This window comes from Lissotriton vulgaris, chromosome 1_2, assembly GCF_964263255.1.
Source record: "Lissotriton vulgaris chromosome 1_2, aLisVul1.2, whole genome shotgun sequence".
Classification (NCBI taxonomy): Eukaryota; Metazoa; Chordata; class Amphibia; order Caudata; family Salamandridae; genus Lissotriton; species Lissotriton vulgaris.
Window position 1 is genome coordinate 354,428,548 of NC_141686.1, and position 25,147 is coordinate 354,453,694.

A 25,147-nucleotide genomic window follows, 5' to 3' on the forward strand; every position below is an offset into this window, starting at 1 on the left:
GGACACCCAGATTGATACGCCCGATCAATCTTTCCTTAAACCTATCTACTTTCTCCTCTAAGACTTCACGTTGGGATTAGTCCCCCTCTCACTCATACCTTTGAGCACCGTTTATTTGCACGTTCCCCTTGGAGCAACCATTGTTTCTCATGATGAAATGTTTAAAAAAAGAAAAATTGGGAACTTAAATAAATGTGATGATTAACTGTTAACCTAAGTTAAGGCTCTGCACATCCAATTTTTTTCCTCTAATTTTTCCTTGAATTTTGTCCTTGGATTTTTTTCCTTGAAATTGTTCTTTTCGCCGATATTACATTTCATTTATTGTATGTATTGAAGTATCTAATATCGCAAATACTGTACTTTTGGGATAAGGTTACCCAATAGGAGCATTAGCTTTATTTCTGCTCCATAACCACTGTTTTCTATATCATACATTACCCAGGTCCACAGACTCCACTGGGTCACCCCATACTTGTAATGGCCTTCTCCATATCTGCTCAATCGATGCAGACCATGAGTTGAGAAGGGGGCCGAAAACACGGTGGGTCCAGCAGCTGCACTGAGTGATGGGGGGGCAGGTAGTCAGCCACCAGCAGGGCTGATCCCTTCTCAGAGGGGCAGGATGCTGGAGGATATTGAGGGCCAGGGCAAAGCCCGTTTAGATTGCAGCCGTCAGGAAAAAGATCTTCAATTTGTGTAGTGTATAGACCTCTGATAAGTTTCCTATATTTGCCCCATTTTGTCTTAGCTGGAGTTAGTAGTTGAGTCACAGGATATATTTGATTGACTCTGGAGGTCTTCAGGGCTCAGTTCAACTGCTGGTAAGGCTGGAATTTGGAGAGGTCGAATTCCTCCTGCAGTGTTACAGAGGTTTTGAGGGCCCCCTCAGGAAGGTCCTAGCTGCTACATTTGGAAGGCCAGTGGTGAGTCGATATATTCCTCCTCAGTGGTGTCATCGTCCAACAGTGGGAGTAATCAGCTGTATCATCTATATGGGGACAGTCTTAAAGAATCAGATATCATGCCTGTGTGTGTTCTGGACTCCTCAGCCCCTTCTGTGCTTCGGCTTTTAGTATTGTTCCCTTTGCATGTGGCCCATTTGATTAGTTCATTTCCCCACTCATGGGGTGTGGGTCCCCTGAGGGGTTCCAAAAGAGGGTTATCCAGCATCGTGCATGAGCCAGGGCTAGATCTGGAGTATTATGCATTTCATCCTTAGCTTTATTAGCATCCTAGTTAAACACAGTTACAACAAGCATTTGCAATGCAATAGGTCTCACATTTACGCAAGTTTGAGCTACTGGCATTTTAAAGGACTCTGACTTTATTAATGTTTTAAAATTAAAAGGCATTGTTATTTTCAATGTCAATAGCTCAAACTCGTGTAAATGTGAGACCTATTGCATTGCTAATGCTTGTTTCCATTGCCTTCTAGTGAATTTCCAGCGCAGCACAAGTTTCGAGCTAGAAAGTCAATTGGGAAAAAAAGATTTTGCATTGATTTGTGATCACAGCACAAAATCTTAGTAAATATCCTCTATAATGTTTAAACACACTATAAAACAAGTAGGGCGCCCGAGAGGAGATTAAGGGGCAGTGGAAAGGGAGAGTAATAAGGATTGGTGGGGGTACTAAGTGAGAGAAAACACATTCTTTTGTAAAACAAAATGTTATAAATGTCATTCTCTTTCCAAACAGAGAGAGGGAAACTGTGCGTGTGCGTTTTAAGTCTGTGTATGTAACGATTCCTGGTGAAAACCGACAGACTCCTCACTATACCTAACGGAAAGCACCTGTACCTAACTATTTATCACAAAATACATTTATTGGGGGTGGCGGGGCTAACACCCCAAACACACCTCTGAAGCACCGGCCCAGTCCCTATTTCTAAAGAATACTTTTACAAAGTACACCCCAAAAGAACACTGAGTTCTGCTGCCTCTTCTTCCAGCTCTAAAAACCAGACTGAATAAATGGGGTGCCAGAGCCTTCATAGTCCAGGTTAACCATGAAAGCAATAATAGAAACTCTCTTCTCTTTGGGGGCAGTGCCGAGAGGCTCCATTGAGCTTTGACAGTTTTGCTGTCAATAAATCCTCAATAAATAAATAAAATGTCTTCTGCCATGTTAACATGACCCCCTTATGTTTACGCTCTTTGGAATTAGTTTAGATTTCTTAGCATATGTTTACATTCTTTTCAAATGTGTACATTCTGGTGCCGGTTTTTACATTATTGGGTTTGTAGTTCAATTTGCAATGGCCACAAATAAAGGGTACAGACACACAACGTACTTGCTTGGTGACATTAGGAAGGATATGACTGAGGACAAGTCTGAGACGACACACAAATATTGGTGTCTATTCCATCTGCTGTTGAAGAGGTCGTCATAATTAATACATAATAGTATTTGTTGCACAAAGAATATGATCTTTAAACAATAAAGCCACTAACAGTTCCCCTGTCTGATTATTGTATGATCACTCGGAAGGCAGCGTACAGAAAGCGGACACTGAGGTGAACGTGTGCAAGGAGTGTGGCAGAAGCCAAGAGGCATTCGGCAGCTTGACGTGCTCCATTCGCCAAGAGGCTGCCTGGGGCTATCAGTGGACACCCCCAGAACCCCAGACACCCCTGACTTTAGAGTGGGGGCCTGGGGCTATCAGTTGACACCCCCAGAACCCCAGACGCCCCGATCCTAGACCTAGAGTGGGGGCCTGGGGCTATCAGTGGACACCCCCAGAACCCCAGACGCCCCCGACCCTAGACCTAGAGTGGGGGCCTGGGGCTATCACTGGAAACCCCCAGAACCCCAGACGCCTCCGACCCTAGACCTAGAGTGGGGGCCTGGGGCTATCAGTGGACACCCCCAGAACCCCAGACGCCCCGACCCTAGACCAAGAGTGGGGGCACCGCCGACCAAGGTAGGAGAGAAGGAGGAGCGAGAGGAGAGGTGCGTGGTCGCGCTCAGAGTTTGCCGCTGGTGCAATTCGAGCCCTTTCCACTTTCTGCTTCGGAATCAGTCCCAGGGTAGGGGTCAACAGCGGCTTAGGTCCAGAGAAGCCGTTGTTTTGCCACTTTCTTTTTCTGACCCTGCAGTGCGCCTCGAGACCGGGTCCTAGCCTGCTGAGACCATTTTGGTGGCAAAAGAAAACAGCAACGCCAAAACACGAATTTAGCAATATTGTGCAATACTGCAAAACTGCAGAGCACAGTAACAAAGTAATACGTACATCAGAGGACCACGGACCCAAGATACCCCATTTCTTATTGTAATTTGGTGCAATCTTAGACACCATTAGCACCCATGGGGCTATCAGGCACATCAGAGCAGCAGGTCACCGGAATTATCAGCCACAGCACAACCCTTGTTCCTGGGAGTATTCAAAAGCCAGACAGGGTGCACCTCACCTACTGTTGGCATTTTACTGAATTTTGGGGGAACAGTAGGAGTTGGCACATAGGAGTAAGGAGTTCTTGGTGAGTGACAGGAGCATGTACTAACAAGCGGCAGGGAAAGCGTTCGCTTTCACTTCCGCTTGAAAAAAAAAGAAGCCCGCGAGTGGTGCGTGCGCGCGTGCCACTGCGAACAATGGCCTATTAGTGTCTATTACGTGCACCAAGGGCGTAATAGACACTAATAGGCCGTGGGTGGAGCAACGCATCTGCCTTTGGCCAATTGCGTGCAGTCTTTTATTAAAAGACGCACGCAAAGGCCAATCGCGTAGCACAATAGGAATCGCACATGCTCGTGCGTGTGCGATTCCTAGGTCAGCTTAGATTCCCCGTTTTTCACTCACTAAATATCTCACACTGTGCGAGCACTGCTGCATAGTGCACCGCTAGGCGTGAGACCTATAAAGACTGCACTTCCCAGAGCCTATTGAAATGCGTGACCACAGAACCTTGGCTGGACTTCTGAGTTGATGGAAATCCAGTCCTTTTCTTTTTGTGTTACGGTCTTTTTCATCTTTTTATATCCTTTCTAGTCTCTGGTGTAGTTTTTTCCTCACCAGAACCCTTAGTCTCATTTTTTGTTGTGAGGTGCGGTTTGATGGCTCGTGGCCCCAAGGTGTCTCCTGTTCATACTCTTGAACAGGGATTGCTGTAGCCTCTGGCGCATTGCCAAAGCTGCTGCTTCTCGGCTCAGCATGATTGACAAAACTGTTTTAAGATTTCCCATTCATTTAATTCCTAGATCTAGGGCTGGTGCAGCCTTGTACTCATTTGTTCTTGCCTTAGTACATCGGGTAGTACCGCCCATGACGGCGTGCCATGGGTAGTACGGTTGATACTTCATCTCATTCCTAGATCTAGGGAGGGTGCAGCCTTGTACTCATTTGTTCTTATCTTAGTACATCGGGAAGTAGAGCCCATGATGGCGTGCCATGGGTAGTACGGTTGATACTTTATCTCATTTCTAGATCTAGGGAGGGTGCAGCCTTGTACTCATTTGTTCTTATCTTAGTACATCGGGTAGGACCGCCCATGACGGCGTGCCATGGGCAGTACGGTTGATACTTCATCTCATTCCTAGATCTAGGGAGGGTGCAGCCTTGTACTCATTTGTTCTTGCCTTAGTACATCGGGTAGTACCGCCCATGACGGCGTGCCATGGGTAGTACGGTTGATACTTTATCTCATTTCTAGATCTAGGGAGGGTGCAGCCTTGTACTCATTTGTTCTCATCTTAGTACATCGGGTAGTACCGCCCAGGACGGCGTGCCATGGGGAGTACGGTTGATACTTCATCTCATTCCTAGATCTGGGGCTGGTGCAGCCTTGTACTCATTTGTTCTTATCTTAGTACATCGGGTAGGACCGCCCATGACGGCGTGCCATGGGTAGTACGGTTGATACTTCATCTCATTCCTAGATCTAGGGAGGGTGCAGCCTTGTACTCATTTGTTCTTGCCTTAGTACATCGGGAAGTAGTAGAGCCCATGACGGCGTGCCATGGGTAGTACGGTTGATACTTCAACTCATTCCTAGATCTAGGGAGGGTGCAGCCTTGTACTCATTTGTTCTTGCCTTAGTACATCGGGAAGTAGTAGAGCCCATGACGGCGTGCCATGGGGAGTACGGTTGATACTTCATCTCATTCCTAGATCTAGGGCTGGTGCAGACTGGTACTCATTTGTTCTTATCTTAGTACATCGGGTCGTACCGCCCATGACGGCGTGCCATGGGTAGTACAGTTGATACTTCATCTCATTCCTAGAGCTAAGGAGGATGCAGCCTTGTACTCATTTGTTCTTATCTTAGTACATCGGGAAGTAGTAGAGCCCATGACGGCGTGCCATGGGGAGTACGGTTGATAATTCATCTCATTCCTAGATCTAGGGAGGGTGCAGCCTTGTACTCATTTGTTCTTGCCTTAGTACATCGGGAAGTAGAGCCCATGACGGCGTGCCATGGGTAGTACAGTTGATAATTCATCTCATTCCTAGATCTAGGGAGGGTGCAGCCTTGTACTCATTTGTTCTTATCTTAGTACATCGGGAAGTAGTAGAGCCCATGACGGCGTGCCATGGGGAGTACGGTTGATACTTCATCTCATTCCTAGATCTGGGGCTGGTGCAGCCTTGTACTCATTTGTTCTTATCTTAGTACATCGGGTAGTACCGCCCATGACGGCGTGCCATGGGGAGTACGGTTGATACTTCATCTCATTCCTAGATCTGGGGCTGGTGCAGCCTTGTACTCATTTGTTCTTATCTTAGTACATCGGGTAGTACCGCCCATGACGGCGTGCCATGGGTAGTACGGTTGATACTTCATCTCATTCCTAGATCTAGGGCTGGTGCAGACTGGTGCTCATTTGTTCTTATCTTAGTACATCGGGTAGTACCGCCCATGACGGCGTGCCATGGGTAGTACAGTTGATACCTCATCTTATTACTAGATCTAGGGAGTGTGCAGCCTTGTACTCATTTGTTCTTATCTTAGTACATCGGGTAGTACCGCCCATGACGGCGTGCCATGGGTAGTACGGTTGATACTTCATCTCATTCCTAGATCTGGGGCTGGTGCAGACTGGTACTCATTTGTTCTTATCTTAGTACATCGGGTCGTACCACCAATGACGGCGTGCCATGGGTAGTACGGTTGATACTTCATCTCATTCCTAGATCTAGGGAGGGTGCAGCCTTGTACTCATTTGTTCTTATCTTAGTACATCGGGAAGTAGTAGAGCCCATGACGGCGTGCCATGGGGAGTACGGTTGATACTTCATCTCATTCCTAGATCTGGGGCTGGTGCAGCCTTGTACTCATTTGTTCTTATCTTAGTACATCGGGTAGTACCGCCCATGACGGCGTGCCATGGGTAGTACGGTTGATACTTCATCTCATTCCTAGATCTAGGGAGGGTGCAGCCTTGTACTCATTTGTTCTTGCCTTAGTACATCGGGAAGTAGTAGAGCCCATGACGGCGTGCCATGGGGAGTACGGTTGATACTTCATCTCATTCCTAGATCTAGGGCTGGTGCAGACTGGTACTCATTTGTTCTTATCTTAGTACATCGGGTCGTACCGCCCATGACGGCGTGCCATGGGTAGTACAGTTGATACTTCATCTCATTCCTAGAGCTAAGGAGGATGCAGCCTTGTACTCATTTGTACTTGCCTTAGTACATCGGGAAGTAGAGCCCATGACGGCGTGCCATGGGTAGTACAGTTGATACCTCATCTCATTCCTAGATCTAGGGCTGGTGCAGACTGGTACTCATTTGTTCTTATCTTAGTACATCGGGTCGTACCGCCCATGACGGCGTGCCATGGGGAGTACGGTTGATACTTCATCTCATTCCTAGATCTGGGGCTGGTGCAGCCTTGTACTCATTTGTTCTTATCTTAGTACATCGGGTAGTACCGCCCATGACGGCGTGCCATGGGTAGTACAGTTGATACCTCATCTTATTACTAGATCTAGGGAGTGTGCAGCCTTGTACTCATTTGTTCTTATCTTAGTACATCGGGTCGTACCGCCCATGACGGCGTGCCATGGGTAGTACAGTTGATAATTCATCTCATTCCTAGATCTAGGGCTGGTGCAGACTGGTGCTCATTTGTTCTCATCTTAGTACATCAGGTAGAACCGCCCATGACGGCGTGCCATGGGTAGTACAGTTGATACTTCATCTCATTCCTAGAGCTAAGGAGGATGCAGCCTTGTACTCATTTGTACTTTCCCCAGTTCATCAGGCAGTACCGCCAATGAAGGTGTGCCTTGTGTAGCAGTGTAGCTACTTTCCCAGGTGTTGCACGCCTCTAAAGGTGGGACCATTCCAAGGGGACGTCTCTTCGCCACAATGCTGCTCGTCTGGTTGGTATTGCAAGCGATCCGAAGACAGTTTTGTTGCTTTTTACGGGCACTTTGCCCATAGTGGCGCTTATAGTCCGTGGACAGATTGCTTGTATCGAACCCTGTGTCTGTGGTACAGGCCCTATTCGACACGCTCTGCCTGCTTTGTTCTGCAATACATACTGTCTGTGTCACCTATATAGGACACGGTGTGTACCGAGCCAGTACGGTATCAGGTGACCCCACTTTAGGGAACCCTGTCTGACATTCTGAGGTATGCGGGGGCTAAGTGACCAACAAACCAATCTTGTGAACTGGACGGGTGAAAGGGTCCACCGGTTCGTGATATGCGTGGGGCTGAGTAGGAACGGCTGCATCTTTGTAGGAGTGGGAAGCGTAGTACCGGCATCTATAGGATCAAAGTTCACCCATGAATAAAACATTTCAAAGGTATACACTGCATGTGCATGTACAACAAATGTTACTGCCCCCCTGTGCTCAATGTTGCCTCTGTCTTCACAATGTTGTGTAACTTCTGCCCTGTAATTGACTCTGATCAAACCAGAAGCTTCATGTTTAAAGAACCCTTTCAACTAACGAAAGATCCAATGTTCAAATACCACAGATTTGTTTGGATTAGTAGTTTTGTGCTGAAAAATTCCCCTTATTGTTCACCCTGGAAAAAAAATCTACCTGAAAGGTTTGTTGACTGCTCACATTGACCCCTTAAATGCTGGCCCCTCTCTCTCCCCTCCCCTACGTGCTGAGCACTTTCTTTTAACGTATTTTGGGTAGTTTGTGCTTAGGGTACATACCTTTTTTTCACAAAAGGTACCCATGGCAAATTTGGCACCCTCTTATGTCTAACATCCTGGTGATTGTAAAGGTACCCAGGGGTTTTGGATTCCCCTGGAGGGGACCCAGAAAATAGGCAAAATATAGCAAAATGTTTACATTTTTTGAAAAAATAGGGAAAAAGTGCTCCAGAAAAAACTGTTTTTTTCCTATAAATGACATTGTTGTACAGTTGCTGTGCTAAGGTCACCATCTTCCCAGCTTGTAGGGACAAAAACAGTTTTTTTACAACAGTTTTAGCCCATTTTGCCTATTTTTTGTGCTCTCAACTTTCTTCCAGTTTTTGGTGTAATCCACTGTGAAACCCAGGGGGGATCCAGGAAAGCTGCAGATTTCTGAAAGTAGACAAAACTCAGAATTCACAAAGGGGTCATATGTGTAGATCCCTCAAGATGACTGTTGAAATAACAAAATATTGAAAATGAGTAGGACAAAAATGCCATTTGTGACAACATTTTCAACTGTGAATTTCTGTCACAATGGCCAATTTACAAAACTGTTATTTGTACATCTTTAAACTTGAGGGTGCCCATACTGGAATATGATTCAGTGGACGAGTCTGGCTGAGGTGTTCTGGATGGTGGTCTGGAGTTTGTGTAGCAGGGTTTTTTTGATTCCGGCATAGAGGGTGCTGCCGTAGTCCAGTCTGCTCGTTGTGAGTGCATGGGTGACGGTCTTTCTGCATTCTATGAGGATCTACTTTAAGGTCTTGCAGAGGATGTGGAGGGAGTTGAAGCATTTGGAGGCGATTGCGTTGACCTGGCGGGTCAAGGTTTGCTGTCTATGACGATCCTGAGATTCTTGGCATGGGTGGTGAGGGTAGATGTTCGTCCTATCTTTATTAGCCACCAGGTGGAGTCCCGCGCTGACGTTCTTTTCCCGAAGATCACGGTTTAAGTCTGTCAGTGTTTTAGACAGTTGATCTTCATCCAGTGGGCAATTCTAGTCAAACAGGAATAAAACTTCATCCGGGTACTGGGCGTCTTGGCCATGAGAGACAGTTGTGTGTCAGTGTACGAGAGGACGTTGATGTTATGAGAGTGGATGATTCTAGCTCGAGGGATCATGAATGCATTGAAGAAGGTCGGGCTCCGGGAAGATCTGCGTGGAAATCAGCAGACATGGTCACCGGCATGCAACGTGTACGGTGACAGGATGACTGACTTGGTTCTTCCAGTCAGGTAGAAGCAGATCCATTGGAGTGCGTCTCGTTGGATTCTGATCTCCTGGAGGCGTTGGGTAAGGATGGGGTGGGAGACTGTCTCAAACTCTACAGAGAGGACCAGGAGAATGAGATCACCATGTCTCTTGTGTCCAGAGTCATGCGGATGTCATCCATGGCGGGGATGTGGACAGTTTCCAAGCTGTGGTTGGGGCTCAAACCAGACCGAGTAGTTTTGAGGTGCTGGTGGTCCTTGAGGTATTCTACAAAGTGTCTGTTGACCATTTTCTCTAGGATGTAAACCGGTAATGGTAGCAGGGAGATCGGCCTGTGGTTGGCGAGCGTTAAAGGGTTTGAGGGGTTTCTTCAGCAGTGGGAGTGGGTGGACAGTGGTGTCTTTCTCTCAATCAGTTCTTCCCCGGGGTCTGTAGTAAGATCGAGAGATCCACCCCTAGGCAGCACCAACTCTGAATGCTGTATTAGCGTATTGGAGTGCCAAGGCAAGGGAAAGGGGCTTAGGGGATAGGAACTGCGAGGAGCGAGATTTCAAAAAGAAAGCATACATAATATTCAGATGGAACCTAAGTTTTGAGTTCCCCGTAAAACTTCCCCCGCTTTTGTAGGATTAGGTTTTTTTACCCGGTTTGGTGTACTTAGAACTCTCTCTCTCTATTCTGCTTTTTTGGGGGTTTCTGTTTCTATCCTGGCTCTCTTAAAAATAGGCTGCAAGATAAAGGGGATCAGGTGAAGCCACTTGTTCAACGCTAACCTTTTAACACCTTAGCTACACCCGATTCTAGACATTGCTACAAGGATACTTTCCGTAAAGAGTTTCATTAAACATTTCTCTCCCTCTCCTTCAATAGTTCAACGCCCCAGGTTGTCATCTGGCTGTGAAAGAAAGTTATATGAACTGAACAATAATATTCATGAATCATGTTCTTCAGCCAAACGGGTTTGTCTCTATGGAGCTGCCTTCCCTTGAATTGTTTCAACTACTAATGGTCTTGACTGGTAGTGCAAGAAATCAGGTTACATTTAGTCTATTCCTTCGAGTTAGAACCAAAACTATGATGAGGCTTGAAACGCTAAAAAGTTCGGCTGATTCAGCCCTTACGAAGGGTTTTACTCTCTCCCAAGTGGAGGCCGGACTCAGCCCTTACCAGGGGTTTCACTCTCCCCCGAGTGGAGGCCGGATACAGCCCTTACCAGGGGTTTCACTCTCGCCCGAGTGGAGGCCGGACTCAGCCCTTACCAGGGGTTTCATTCTCTCCCGAGTGGAGGCCGGACTCAACCCTTACCAGGGGTTTCACTCTTTCCCGAGTGGAGGCCGGACTCAGCCCTTACCAGGGGTACACACTCTCCCGAGTGGAGGCCGGAAGTGTGGCAGGGCGAGCGTACTCACCACCAAGGCGCTCAGCTGAAGAAACGTTGGCCAACAAACTCTGTCAACAAAACTGAGTGATCCAGTTTATCATGGAAGCTCAGGAAGGAAGGGGTTACTTCGATCATTTACTGGAATAGTAATCACGCGGCTCTGAACCGGCACCCTTTTATACGCTAACCATACCCAGCATGGTCAGCAATTGCTGCTTTTGGGAATCGCAGCGCAGATGCGTGGCCGTTCTCTGGTACGTAATAATTGGCAATATTTGTCCCATATTAAACCACAGAATCATCACGGGCAATACTGATTGCATACATGCAAGGGCCATTTCAGGCAGCGATTACCTAACACAGCAGAGTTTGTAACAGGACCGCATTCGGTGGTCTTTGCAAGCTAGTGGGCTTTTCCACAAGATAGTTGTCCTTCGCCTGAGTACGGGTCCTAGAGTGCTCACCACCGGGATTCTGAAGGTTGCGGAAAAGGTGGAATTATTGTGAGCATAGTGCTGATGTGTTGCAGTGCTCTGGAGTATGCTTGCTGAGGCAGGGGTCCGATGGGCCCCCGGAGAGGATGAACTTCATGGTGGTGGCCGACCATTGGATTGGCTTTGGTTCTTTAGATGTGATCGGGAAGTGTTGGACTGGGCCTGTCCGGTCCGGTAGCAGGTTAAAGCTGCTGTAAATGGCGGTGATTTTGGGGCTGAAGAATTGAGAGCGGTCCTGCGAGGGGGTGATCGAGTTTGAGGCGGCTGATGGTGAGGTGAAATCCTTCACAATTGTGAAGATTTGTTTACGTCTGTTGGTGGTGCCATCAATATAGTCTGTCAGAGTGGCCCGTTTGTGGTCTGGATCATTTGGTGGGAGGGTTTCTGGGCGAATTTGAACATGCTCCTCTCTTTATTTTCCTGGCTAATTCTTCATTTATGCTCTAGTTGTTTGCATTGACGTTTCATCATTCTGGTTCCCCTGTGTACCAACTAGCTTGCATCTAGATCTTGTTATATTGCAGTTTTGGAGGGAGCAAGGGAGTCGGCGCAGGACGTGATCGAATGGTTGAAATTCTTCATGGCTTTGGGGAGGCTGGTTGCTGTGTTCAGGCCAAAGGGTGTTGAGAGCAGTGTTCCAGTCCTTGTCAGTGAGGCTGTTCTTGTTTTTGCGAGCTTGAGGTTCTGTAGAGATCCGAACCCGTGTTTTCGGTATCGTAGTACTGACACGATTTTGGTACCAATGAACCGTAAATGATCCATTGTGTATGTGGCAGTGTTTTCGCTGTGCTACTAGCACGGATACACTAAGAAATAGGGCATTTCTGTTGAACACACATGGCATCCATTTTAGATACGGCATCCATTTTGTCTCTTGCCCTCACATAGTCAATGGACGAACGTTGACCCAGCTGAATCACCCTGTTAGGGACACGTAGGTTTTAGCGCAGGAAGGCTGATGCTGCGTGACTTGGCAGAAGCTGTCTCCTTTGCCTGAAGCCAGTCCTGTTATACTGGTTCTCGTGTTCGTTGTCCTGATCACGATTAGGAGGCCAAAGACAAGTAGCCGTGCCCGTTTTATGACCCACAAGCATCTCTTATCCTGCTTTTCTATCTTCTGCACCTGGCTCTGCTCCTTTCCTTCTGGGCTTTTACTATGGGGAGGAAACATTTTTTGTGATGAGGCGGATCGATGTATGAATAGAAAACTGACATGAAGACTTGATCGAATACTGAAAACTTGCAAATAATTATCGTTGGTATATGTTTATTGTTTTGTTTGGGATACCGGGCAAAGCATGGAAGATATTTAAACAATGTTGCCTAAAGTCATTTTTCATGTATATAAGGAGCGACCCACTTTGTACAATTCGAACAGTCTCCTAGAATCTGCCTTTTGTGTGGTTCCTGTGACTTCTGTATCCCTGCAGTAAATAAAACCTTGGTCTCTGACGCCACCAGCGAGAAGCCCGTGTCTCTGTTTTATTTGTGCACCGAGACAGGAAGGAACTCAGGGGTCTTTTGGGTGTTGTTTCCCTGACACCTCTGGACCCTAGAAAGTCCAGAACCTCATTTGGCGCGGGGCGACGTCAACTGGTACCGGTCCAAAGCCTGAAGATTTCGAGGAGCTTCGTGTGAAGATTCCGGAGGGAGGTACCCCGCTTCATCGATCCCTGCATGTCGTAAAAAGTGGCTCGACGATCTCTTCCACGAGGGTTCCCGTTCCCAGACGGCTACAGATGACCGCTGACCTGACTGTCGCCCTGTCTTGGACCTCAGGTGCAGACCTTAGTACGGCGAGACGTAGACGGGTTCTCCTTGGTGACGTCTTCGACATTTAAGTTAAGTATTAAGTGGGTCGCACCCAGTTTGGTTGCTCTTGGTTGCTCTTGTAAGGATTTATCAGTGGTTGCTGTTGTACGGATAATCCTTTTGTCTTCTGGATACGCTTGTTTTGGATACTCTTGGTTGCTTTTGTAGATTATCACTGGTTGCTCTTGTCAAAGATAATCTTTGGTTTCTGGTATTGGTTCATTTGGATGCTCTTGGTAGGCCTAAGTTCTTTACACATTTGGTTAGAATATTGTCCTTAGTTTGTAATGGCTAGCCGTAGTAATTGTTTCCTGTCCTGGTTAAGTTGCAACAGGGATTCCCGGTTGGAGGACTCGTGCCCGGTTCCTCTGATTGGAACTCCAACGTATGAGCTCTACTGTAAACATGGTGTGGGTCCTATCACTTACAATGAAGTGTGGGTCCGATACACCAGGAAAGATGGTGTCCTTAGTTGGCCACCACATGGTAGCTTCGAAACTGAAATTCTAGATAACCTGGAAAAGAAATTATTTGAGAAGAAAGGCCGTTCGGCAATGCTCAATTATGCATGCGAAACTCCCTGGCGCACCTTTGTCTGGCTTAACCAACATTTCGGTAGGATTTTCAGGCGCCCCTGTTCACAACCCTGTTTCTGGTCCTTTGTCCATTTCTGTTGGACCATGTCATCTAGAAGCACCCCTTATTCTAACGACTGGTTGTAATGAGAATCTGCTTGGTCTAGATCTGTTAAAACGCCTGCATGCGACATTGTACTGCTCTCCTTCAGGAGTACAGCTCACGTTGGGTAAGAGAGTGATCTCTCCAATGTATTTGTCAATGGATAAGCTCCCACCGGAGCTGCGTTCTCTCCCTGATACTCTTTGGGCAACTGGTCCTAACGATGTAGGTCTTTTAGAAATTCCTCCTTATGTAGTGAGTTTGAAGGCGAATGTTAGATTTCCACGAATCCCACAGTATCGAATTTCAAATGAAGGTGAATGTGCGCTTTTACTGATCGTACAGGACTTGATACAAAAAGATGTGATAGAAGAAGCTAGAGGAAATGTATGCAACAGTCCTGTTTTGCCGATTTTGAAACGCACCGATCCTTCCAAACCTCCAGTCTACAGATTAGTGATTGACCTTAGAGAGGTTAATAAAATTGTGGTTCCGCAATTCCCTGTGGTCCCGGATATCACTGCATTACTGACATTAATTCCTGCTTCAGCTACGTGGTTTTCAGTGATTGACTTGAAGAATGCCTTTTTCAGCATTCCGATAGCCAAAGACAGTAGGGATATTTTTGGTTTCTCCTTAGGTGGTCGTAGCTTCAGATTCAAACGCGCTCCACAGGGCTATTGTGAGAGCCCTTCGATTTACAGCCAAGCATTAAAAAGTCATTTAGATACTTTTGTACTTCCTCCTGGTGCTGCTCTTATCCAATATGTAGATGATCTCTTAGTGGCTGCTGATGACGAGGAAACGTGCAAAACAGCTACAATTTCTTTGCTGCATCAGTTATCAGACTTACATCACAAGGTGTCACCTTCTAAACTGCAATATTGTTGCCAAGAAGTGACCTATTTAGGTCATCTTTTGTCAAAAGAGAGAAGAAGGTTGACCCCAGAGAGAATGAAAGCAATTTCGCAGATGACTGTACCAAGCACACAGAGAGAAGTGCGTGCGTTTTTGGGTATTACGTCATATTGCAGACAATGGATCCCAAATTTTTCTCTTATGGCAAAACCATTGGTGGCTCTGACTGGAAAAGGTGTTCCGAGTCCTTTGCCATGGTCTGATGAATGTCAGCAGAGCTTCTCTGATTTGCGTGATGCGTTGTGTTCAGCTCCTGTGTTGGATACTCCTGACTAAAGTAAGCCGTTTACACTATATGTCCACGAAAGAGAGGGTTGCGCGTTGAGTGTTTTGACGCAACAATTCGGTGACAAGCAACGACCTTGTGCGTATTTCTCAGCGACATTAGATCCGGTAGCCAGAGCATTGCCAAGTTGTTTGAGAGCTACAGCAGCAGCTGCAGTGTCCATTCGACAGTCTGCTGGATTGGTCATGAACAATATGTTAGTAGTCATGGTTCCACATGCCGTGGATACACTCATGAATCGAACGAAAACTCAGCACCTCACCAGTGCTAGACTATCAGGCTATGAGCTGACGCTTTCGGCAAGTCACATTCAGATTAAGCGATGCAGCATATTGAATCCAGCAACACTGTTGCCGACTACTCAGGAGTCGAGTGATTTGGAACCCCATGATTGTTGCTTCAGAACTGAGGAAGAGACAAAAGGACGGATTGATTTAAAAAATACTCCATTACTAGATCCAGATGGTATTTTGTATGTGGACGGATCTTGTTTTAAACTCCAGAATGGTGATGTGACTAGTGCGTACGCAGTTACGACTTTGAACACGATTGTTGAGACTGCCAGAGTGAGTCAGAATTCTGCCCAAGCTGCAGAATTAATTGCATTGACGAAAGCGTGTGTTTTAGCTGAGGGAAAGAGAGTGAATGTGTTTACTGATAGTCAATATGCCTTCGGCGTAGCACACAGTTTCGGTTGTTTGTGGAAGGAAAGAGGTTTCATTACGTCCCATGGGACTAAGATCCAACATGGACAATTAGTCAATGACCTGTTGGAATCTCTGACCTTACCAAAGGAAGTTGCGATTGTGAAATGCAGTGCCCATCGAAAAGTTACGGATGACGTTGGTCGTGGGAATGCGTTTGCAGATGAGGTCGCTAAGGAGACGGTCAAGAATATGATGAGTCGAATGTATGTTGCAATATCTGCAAGATGGATTGCTGAATTGTGGTTCTGAAAATCTGGACCCTGCTATAACATGGTACCAAGGCCCAACACTCGTGTCACAAAATATCATCATACCATGACGAATTTGGTATCAGCAGACCGGTAATTATTAGGACATTATGCCTGTGCGTTTGCGTCGTGATCGAGCAATGCAATCACCCTAAAACAGCAGTTTCTGCCTTGAACCCTCGAGGTTCCATGTTGTGAGCGGCATCCATCTTGTGATTGCCCTTACATAGTCAATTGACCAAGGCCGAACTCGAGCTGAAAGGACACGTCCTCCTTTCCTGACTCTTCTCTGACCTGGGCGAGCTGCCTTCACTGCCTCCAGCCAAACCTGTTCGGGCAGTCCCCATACCACTGGCCGAGCTAGATTAACATCAAGGCACGACATGTCATAAACCATTTACCGCATACAAACCACGCCTTATCATACACACACCTGTCCCTGTTTCTTCTTTTATGGCTAGTTTTACAAGGAGGAGGTGCCCGATTTTATTGGGGTTTCATCGATATCTGATGGGAGTTCTGGGCCTGGCTGGGTAATATATCACAAACTGGACACACGAAAATGTAGGCTGGCCATCATGACTTTGCTTTTCTATTATTGTGAAAATATGTGAATGACCATACTGTAAAATAAGGAATTCTTGCCCGAAGGTAATATTTTTGTATAAAAGGAGAAGGCTGGTTCTGTAAAAACGAACAGTCTCCTGAGAATCTACACACCGTGCTGTTGTACTTCTAGGACGCTTGTTACTTGGTTGCAGCCAATAAAACTCGATCTTTGACATCACCTAGAAGACTCTGTGTTTCTGTGGTCCAGAACGGGAAGAACCAAGAGGTCTCTGGGTGTTGTTCCCCTGGCACCACCGGGTTCCTAAAAACCCGGTACCTCAGAATCAGGGGTGTGCGAGAATACGATCAAAAGTGTAAAGGCAATCCAGAATGAAGCTACTGAAAGTGAGAGGAATGCATGGAAGGAGAAAATGGGTAAATTGGATTCGAATGGATGTTGGATTGATTTGTCAGAACATCAGCGATGGATGTTGCCTGATGCGTATGTACTTGCGGTGGTTACGATGGCTCATGGAATAGCACACATCAGTACGAAAGGTATCAGTAAGATATTAGCCCCAGTATGGAAGAATGATGGGATTGCTAAGTGTGCGGAGAGAGTGGTGAAAAATCGCATGGTATGCCTGATGCATAATCCTGGCAAGGGAACCCCAACCCCAGCTGGTCATTTTGCTCCCCCTTCTTGTCCCTTTGAAGTGATCCAGTTAGATTTTATCCACATGGACAGGTGTAACAACCTCAAATACGTCCTAGTGGTAGTCTGTGCATTTTCAAGATGGATTGAAGCTTATCCGTTAAAGGATAACACTGCCCTGTCCACTGCCAAAATTCTCCTCAAAGAATATTTCCCTAGGTACGGCATGCCACGGATTGTATGGTCGGACAATGGAAGTGAGTTCGTAGGGAAAGTTATGCAAAGTGTGTGTGCAGGTTTGGGAATTAGGCAAAAATTCCACAGTGCGAATCATCCACAGTCAGCAGGATTGGTTGAGGGGTACAATGGTACCTTGAAGCTGAAACTTGCTAAAATCCAAGCTTCCACTGGTTTATCTTGGCCAGATGCACTGCCTTTGGCCTTACTGTCTACCAGAGCGACTGTACACTCTCGAGTAGGGCTTAGCCCATATGAGATTGTGTTTGGTCACCCTGCTTATGTTTGGGGAGTTCCGAGGCCCAAGGAATTCAATAAGATCGAATATCCAATGTTGATTGATTACCTTTTTGACCTGACTGCTAAATTGAGTCTTATTCATCAACAGGTATTTGACACCTTGCCTAAGCCGCCAGAGGGTCCAGGACACGCACTGAAACCCAGGGATTTCGTTCTCATAAGGAATTTTGGACGAACCCGAAACCTTCAGCCAAGATTTGTTGGTCTTTTTCAAGTGCTCCTGGCCACAAAAACTGCTGTACGCCTAGCCGGCAGGAAAAATTGGGTGCACGCTACCCATACGAAGCGTGTGCCTCTCCCACTCCCCTATGACAGTTGGGTTAGACAGGGAATTGGTGTTTCCGAGACCGAACCTGTCCCTAGGCTTGTCCCTTTCAGCGATGCAGAGTATACAACGGACAGACAAACTGAAACACAGAACTCTGACACCGCACCAGGAACTGTTTCTTTGAACCATGAACAGAGCACTGCACAAAGTGAACATTTGCCACCTGTGGATTTGAACATTGCTGCATCTTCAAATCTGTTGTTTCGAGATCAGACACTACCTGAAAAATTCTGTTACAACTTGCGTTCTCATTCTATGAACCAATAACATTGCATAAGTACTTGTCTATTTGAAAACTGATTGATCTTACCATATTATTTTCAGTCAGGAAGTTTTGCTCATGAATTTTTTTGTTTTCTTAACCTTGCCATCTGGGTTGCCGTAGGGTCGTAACGTGTGCCTAGTTTTAACTTGCAGGGGACCAGACACAAGGTCGGTTTCTTCTGTTTATTTTGGGAACTCCCAGGGTAGACAGAGGCATTTTTTAACAGGTACAAACCATCCGATTGCGAACGGCTGTAGAAGATGGAGCTTCCTGAACTGCGACGAGTTAACGTTATCAATACTCGCAAGATAAAATTGTATAAAATTCTGCATAGCAAATGTTTCATAATGCAATGTGCTCTGACATTTTTGACTGTTTTAGTAACTTTGGTGGGCGGAATTGTTTTCGGTATCCAGTTAATTTTTGCACCGGTTACATCTACAGGACCTCCCAATGTTTCTGTTTCTCCGACTACTGTTTCTCTTCATTCTTTTCACCCTTTTCCTGCACATGAGCAAGCTCGACGCTCGGAGTTTATAAATAACACTTTCATTCAGCTCTTGCACCAACACCAACTGCTAGTAAATACAACGAACTGCTGGGTGTGCGGTCTGATACCACATACCATGGACAAGGGTATCCCCTATCTGGTTCTGCCCTTTAGTTATAATGGATCATTTTGGGCATTTCAGACCATGTTCATTTATGCTCTTGAGTCCTATCCCCGCGACCTCCGCGTTCCACTAGGTATAACTCTGCTAATAGAGCCTTGGTAAAGGGAATTACTGACATGGTTAGTGATGTGAATGACACTCCGTTTATTCCCAAGGACGAGTTGCGAGTTTATATGGGTTGGAATGCTACGGAGTATGGCATTAGTTTGGGTGAGAACAAGCGTAAGAGCTCGACTCCGATTTGGGTCGTACCCCACCAAGGTCAAGTCTGTTTGCAAGGGACTGGGAGGAACCCGAGAGCTCGGCTAGGGAAGAGTGACTGTACTGAAAAGTGTTTCCTTCCGTTCTGGGGGCCCATGGCCAATAGTAGGAACTTGCGTCAACTAACACGGGTAGTTGAATCCACTATTACTGAAACTGCCGGTGCCCTTAGTAACCTGACAGCTGAGCTCCAGGCGGACCGCCTCATGACGTTGCAGAACCGTATGGTTCTTGACGTAATACTTGCAGATCGAGGTGGAGTATGTAAGATGATCCAATCGAGTTGCTGTGTTTTTATTCCAAATAATGCTCCAACAGTGTACGAGGCCATTTCTAAGTTACACAAGATCGCTGACTCTATTCACACAGATAAAGGTGATTGGTCGCTGATGGGATGGCTTTGGAATCTGTTATCTGCATGGGGATGGAAGGTTCTGATAGTCATTGGTGCTGTGTTGGTGTGCCTATTCTCATGCTGTCTCTTTGTTCAGTGTGGTCCTGCTTTATGTGGCCACTGTGCCGCAATATGCGTAAGAAGGCCGCCTGTTTCGGGAGAGACATTACGAGATAGAATGATGCTCCAGCACCATATCAGTGACTTAATGAATATAGAGATAGACTCTGACATAGAGTGAGTTATTGCCTATGTAAGGGCAAAAGGACGGTCTGAGGTTCTGTAGCGATCCGAACCCGTGTTTTCGGTATCGTAGTACTGACATGATTTTGGTACCAATGAACCGTAAATGATCCATTGTGTATGTGGCAGTGTTTTCGCTGTGCTACTAGCACGGATACACTGAGAAATAGGGCATTTCTGTTGAACACACATGGCATCCATTTTAGATACGGCATCCATTTTGTCTCTTGCCCTCACATAGTCAATGGACGAACGTTGACCCAGCTGAATCACCCTGTTAGGGACACGTAGGTTTTAGCGCAGGAAGGCTGATGTTGCGTGACTTGGCAGAAGCTGTCTCCTTTGCCTGAAGCCAGTCCTGTTATACTGGTTCTCGTGTTCGTTGTCCTGATCATGATTAGGAGGCCGAAGACAAGTAGCCGTGCCCGTTTTATGACCCACAAGCATCTCTTATCCTGCTTTTCTATCTTCTGCACCTGGCTCTGCTCCTTTCCTTCCGGGCTTTTACTATGGGGAGGAAACATTTTTTACGATGAGGCGGATCGATGTATGAATAGAAAACTGACATGAAGACTTGATCGAATACTGAAAACTTGCAAATAATTATCGTTGGTATATGTTTATTGTTTTGTTTGGGATACCGGGCAAAGCATGGAAGATATTTTAACAATGTTGCCTAAAGTCATTTTTCATGTATATAAGGAGCGACCCACTTTGTACAATTCGAACAGTCTCCTAGAATCTGCCTTTTGTGTGGTTCCTGTGACTTCTGTATCCCTGCAGTAAATAAAACCTTGGTCTCTGACGCCACTATCCAGAAGCCCGTGTCTCTGTTTTATTTGTGCACCGAGACAGGAAGGAACTCAGGGGTCTTTTGGGTGTTGTTTCCCTGACACCTCTGGACCCTAGAAAGTCCAGAACCTCAAGCTGGTCTGGTGGGGGTGTGTGTGTTAGACCAGGATGCTGAACTTGATGAGGACTTGGTCTGTCCAGGAGACTGGTGAGGGCTCCTTGAATCTGATGTTGTCAAAGGTGGTGAAAATAGGATTCAGGAGGTGTCCAGCGACTTGGTTTGGTCCCTTTACTCTTGCAAAGTCTTATTTTTAGTTGGAGTTGGCGTGGCCTTCCCGAAAGAACTTCTCGTCTCCGAGCTGGATGTAATTGCTAGTGCCCAGGGTTAGTGGTGTGATGAAGTCCGTTATGGAACCAGTGAAGTTTGTGTGCTGTCCTGGTGATCTGCAGATGAAAATGCCGCTTAGGGTGAAGTTGGCTGTGATGTTGTGTCTTTGGAGGTGGGGCTGCTAATGGAGTTCTTGTGGATGATGGTGATTCCGCCTCTGAGCTTGTGAAGTCTGTCTTTCCTGATGATCTTACACCTTGAGGGGGAGGTGGCTGCGGAGATGCCAGGTGCTGATGCAGGGTTCAGCCAAGTTTCCGTGAGCAAAAGTAGGTCAGGGTGTCGTTGTGCAGTAGGTCCCAGATCTCTGTGGCTTGGTTGGTGAGTGAGCGGATGTTAATGAACTTGCATTTGAGTGCGGAGTGTTGTGTGACTAGTTGCGAGACTGTGTGTGCGAGAGAGTGGGGTTTTGGGTGCTGCTGGTGCGGATGCGGTGAGTGTTGGGTGTGGGTAAGTGCATGAAAATTTGCAGGAAGCGCAAGAGAACACTCCCTCGATGTTGTGTGGGGCAGTGCGGCACCAGCATGTGGAAGTGTGGCTGGGATTGAAGGCGTGGAGGGTCGCAGTAGGTAGTAGTGGGAGTGGAGGGACCAGGGTTCCTGTCACTGGGCATCGTCCATGCATGGATGGGTGCAGACTGGCTTGCCTTTGGCATGCCTTCAGGGCATATGGCCATGTCTGAACTGGTGTGGCGGAGTGAGCTAAAGAATGATGATGGATTAAACCCAGATCAGTTGACTGGGGGCTGAGTGCTTGCAATGTTCAGCACTCCGTCCATCATCCCCTTTGGTATCGCTTTGTTGGCCGTAAGTTGGCAGGGTATGCCCAGACGTGACTCCCGTGCTCACTTTGCCACTGAATTCAAGCTAGCCTGGCTGATGACGGCTGATTAACCAGAAACCGGCCCCAGGATGCTTGCTTCCGGTCCAGGGAAGACATGGCTTGGCAGTTCGGGCTGGACTGTTCCCATGAGGCACAGGGTCAGACTGATTTGCATATGGCCATGTCTGCACTGGGGTGGCGGAGTGAGCTAAAGAATGATGATGGACAATGGGCAGACGGATAAGATTCCCCTCGCCCTTTGAACTTACATTAGGGAAAGAAACCAGTGGCTGTCGGTGGCATCAGTTGCATGACAGCTACTGCAAGAAAGTCCGGCTCAAGACCATCTTGAGTGTTTTTAAAGAATGCAATGCCATGTGGAGAGCATGTGGCATTGGTAGATTATCATTTCGCACACCCTTAAATAATAATTTTACACTCCCAGAAGTATTTAGAGACACTTGTATGGGAAAATGGAAGAGAGCGGGAGTAAATAGAATTAGTTGTTTCTTTTCCCCCACTGGTCTTCGATCCTTCGAAGAACTGAAAGAAGATTTTACTTTGAATTTGCGGGATTTTTTTAAATTCAAATGAGAGATCTTCTTGAACGGAAAGGAGGGGGACAGGCTAAATTTGGGAAAGTTTAAATTATTGAAAGGATAACCCAAAGTAGAGTAAGCAGCCCTCCCAGATGATATGGACAAACCTCCAAAAATGAAAGGTGAAGGTAGGAGTGTCGGACGAGACATCTTTTATGCTCATGACTTATTGCAGTCAGTTTTGATATCTGCTAGGTCACAGGCACAGTTTAATAAAACGTGTTTCTTTTTGTATTATACACCTGACAAAATCTCGAAAAGGGGTTGAGGGAAGGGAACATGTTGTCCTCGCTGTGCACTCTGTAATGCAGAGAGGGTTCATATTTTTGCATCATGTCAGGTTTTGCAGAAATGTAATAAAGATATCATAAAGTTTTTATCAGAAGTGTTAAAAACTGAAATAACACATAGGGGCTGATTCTGATGCGGGTTGGAAAGCACTCCCACCCAGGGCCTGATTCTTATGCGGGTTGGAAAGCATTCCCACCGAGGGCCTGATTCTGATGCAGGTTGGAAAGCATTCCCACTCAGGGCCTGATTCCGATGCGGGTTGGAAAGCATTCCCACCCAGGGCCTGATTCTGATGCGGTTTGGAACATGTGCTCAACCAAATCGTATCTGAAGCATCCGGATGCATCGTACTTGGCCGGTCGGACTCTCCCGATACGAGTGGGTCGGAAACCATTTCCAACCCGATTCTGTCGGGAAGCATTTCCAACCCACATCAGAATCAGCCCCTGAGTGTGTAATCCTGCTCGGGACTTTTGAGACTAATCGGCGTAAGGCAGCGCTGGATGGGGTGGAATGAACTCTGGGCTCCTCTTTCCTTAATGGGAATCCTTCACTGAGAGGCCTGTCCAGAAGAGGGGCAGAGGAGGAGCTGCCTGTCCAGAGGAGGGGCAGAGGAGGAGAGGCCTGTCCAGAGGAGGAGCAGAGGAATTGAGGCCTGTCCAGGGATAAGAGGAAGTGAGGCCTGTCCAGGGGTCAGAGGAGGTGAGGCCTGTCTAGGGGGGCAGAGGAGGAGAGGCCTGTCCAGGGGGCAAAGGAGGTGAGGCCTATCCAGGGGTGCAGAGGAGGAGAGGCCTGTCCAGAGGAGAGGCCTGTCCAGGGGGCAGAGGAGGAATTCCTGTCCAGGAGTGCAGCGGAGGTGAGGCCTCGGGGGTCCACTCCTAAAACGTCGCACTCGGAGTCCTGGATCTCCGAATTCTCTGACTTTTTTGCCAGCAAAATTCGGACTATCCAGACCTCCTTCGGGACCTCTAACACGAGTAACACTCCCATTTCGGGGTCTCTCGATCCTTGCCCGACCTCGGAGGGCCCTTCCCTCTGGAATTTTCCTTCACTGTCCCTACAGTCCTCTTTAGATCTCCTCTCTAAACTGAAATCTGGTTCACCGCTCGAACCGTGCCCTGCTAAATTTCTTGCGCAAATGGCCCCCACCCTTAACCACCTCATTAACCTGATACTCAACCTTTCGCTTATTACGGGTGAAGTCCCCCAGCCTTAGAAACAGGCACTCATTTTGCTACTGCTTAAGAAAGCCAACTTGAACCCCGAATCCCATGCCAACTACCGACCAATTTCCCTCCTGCCAGCTCTTGCGAAAGTGGTCGAAAAACACGTCCATACTACCCTGTCCCACTTTCTAGAGACGAATGATATACTACACAAATCACAGTCTGGTTTCCGCTCTAATCTGAGTACCGAAACAGCTCTGCTTGAGGTCTCCGAAGCAATCAAAGAAACCTTGGACAGGGGAGGAAAAGCCATGCTGGTGATGCTTGACCTGTCCGCAGCCTTCGACACCGTCCCCCACGACCGCCTCCTTTCTAGACTCTGGAAGGTGGGTCTAAGGGGGATGGTGTTCAGATGGTTCAGATCTTTCCTCTCCAACCGCCAGCAAACTATCTGGGCCCCTCCTTTTTCTGCTGCGATGCCGCCTCTGGAGGTCGGAGTTCCGCAGGGCTCAATTTTGAGCCCTTCGCTCTTCAACATCACTATGACCCCTCTGGCGGCACTAGCGGACGATTTTGGGGCCCAGATCGTGTCATATGCGGATGACACTCAACTCCTGTTCACCTGCGACAGGGGCCACGACTTCGATGGGGCGTCTATTCGGGGCTGCCTTTGGGCTGTGTTTGACTGGTTCAGTCGTAACAGCCTCAAGTGCAACTCCGATAAGTCCGAAGTTCTTTTTTTCGGCGGCCCCGCATACCCCAGATGGAAAGAGTGGTGGCCTGCTGCCATGTTCCCTCCTGCCAACGATTCAGGGGCTGCTAAAAATCTGGGTATTCAGGTTGACAAAAGCCTTTCTTTCAGGGCTCAGGTGTCTAGCCTGGCCGGCAGGTGCTTTGCGATCCTGAAGATGCTGAGGAAGTTCTTGCCACTCTGATCCTTAGAGCACAGAAAGACCACGGTGCAGGCCTTGATTGGCTCGCGCCTGGACTACTCCAACGTTCTGTACCTAGGCCTTCCGGACTACCTCCTTGCGCGTCTCCAGGTTGTACAAAACTCTGTGGCCCGGGCCATTTTCAGCCTCACTAGGATAGCCAGGGCCAGTGAACTCCTTAGAACTCTTCACTGGCTTCCCATTAAGAAGCGGATCACTTTCAAGGCCCTGACCATCGCCTTCAAAGCCCTTCATGGGACAGGTGACTGCTATCTCCAGAAATGGATCAGTTTCTATCTTCCTTCTAGATCCCTGCGCTCCTCGACCCAGGCCAAGGCAGTCACTCCTGTGATCCGACGTGCTCGCTGTGGGGAGCGCTCCTTCAAACATCTTGCCCCCCGGCTGTGGA

General features: G+C 47.3%; 1 protein-coding gene across 1 annotated transcript in view; it reads right to left on the reverse strand.

The window, feature by feature from the left end:
• LOC147736800 (uncharacterized) overlaps nt 1-25,147 on the reverse strand; it is a 433,099-nt gene that overhangs the window by 252,358 nt on the left and 155,594 nt on the right.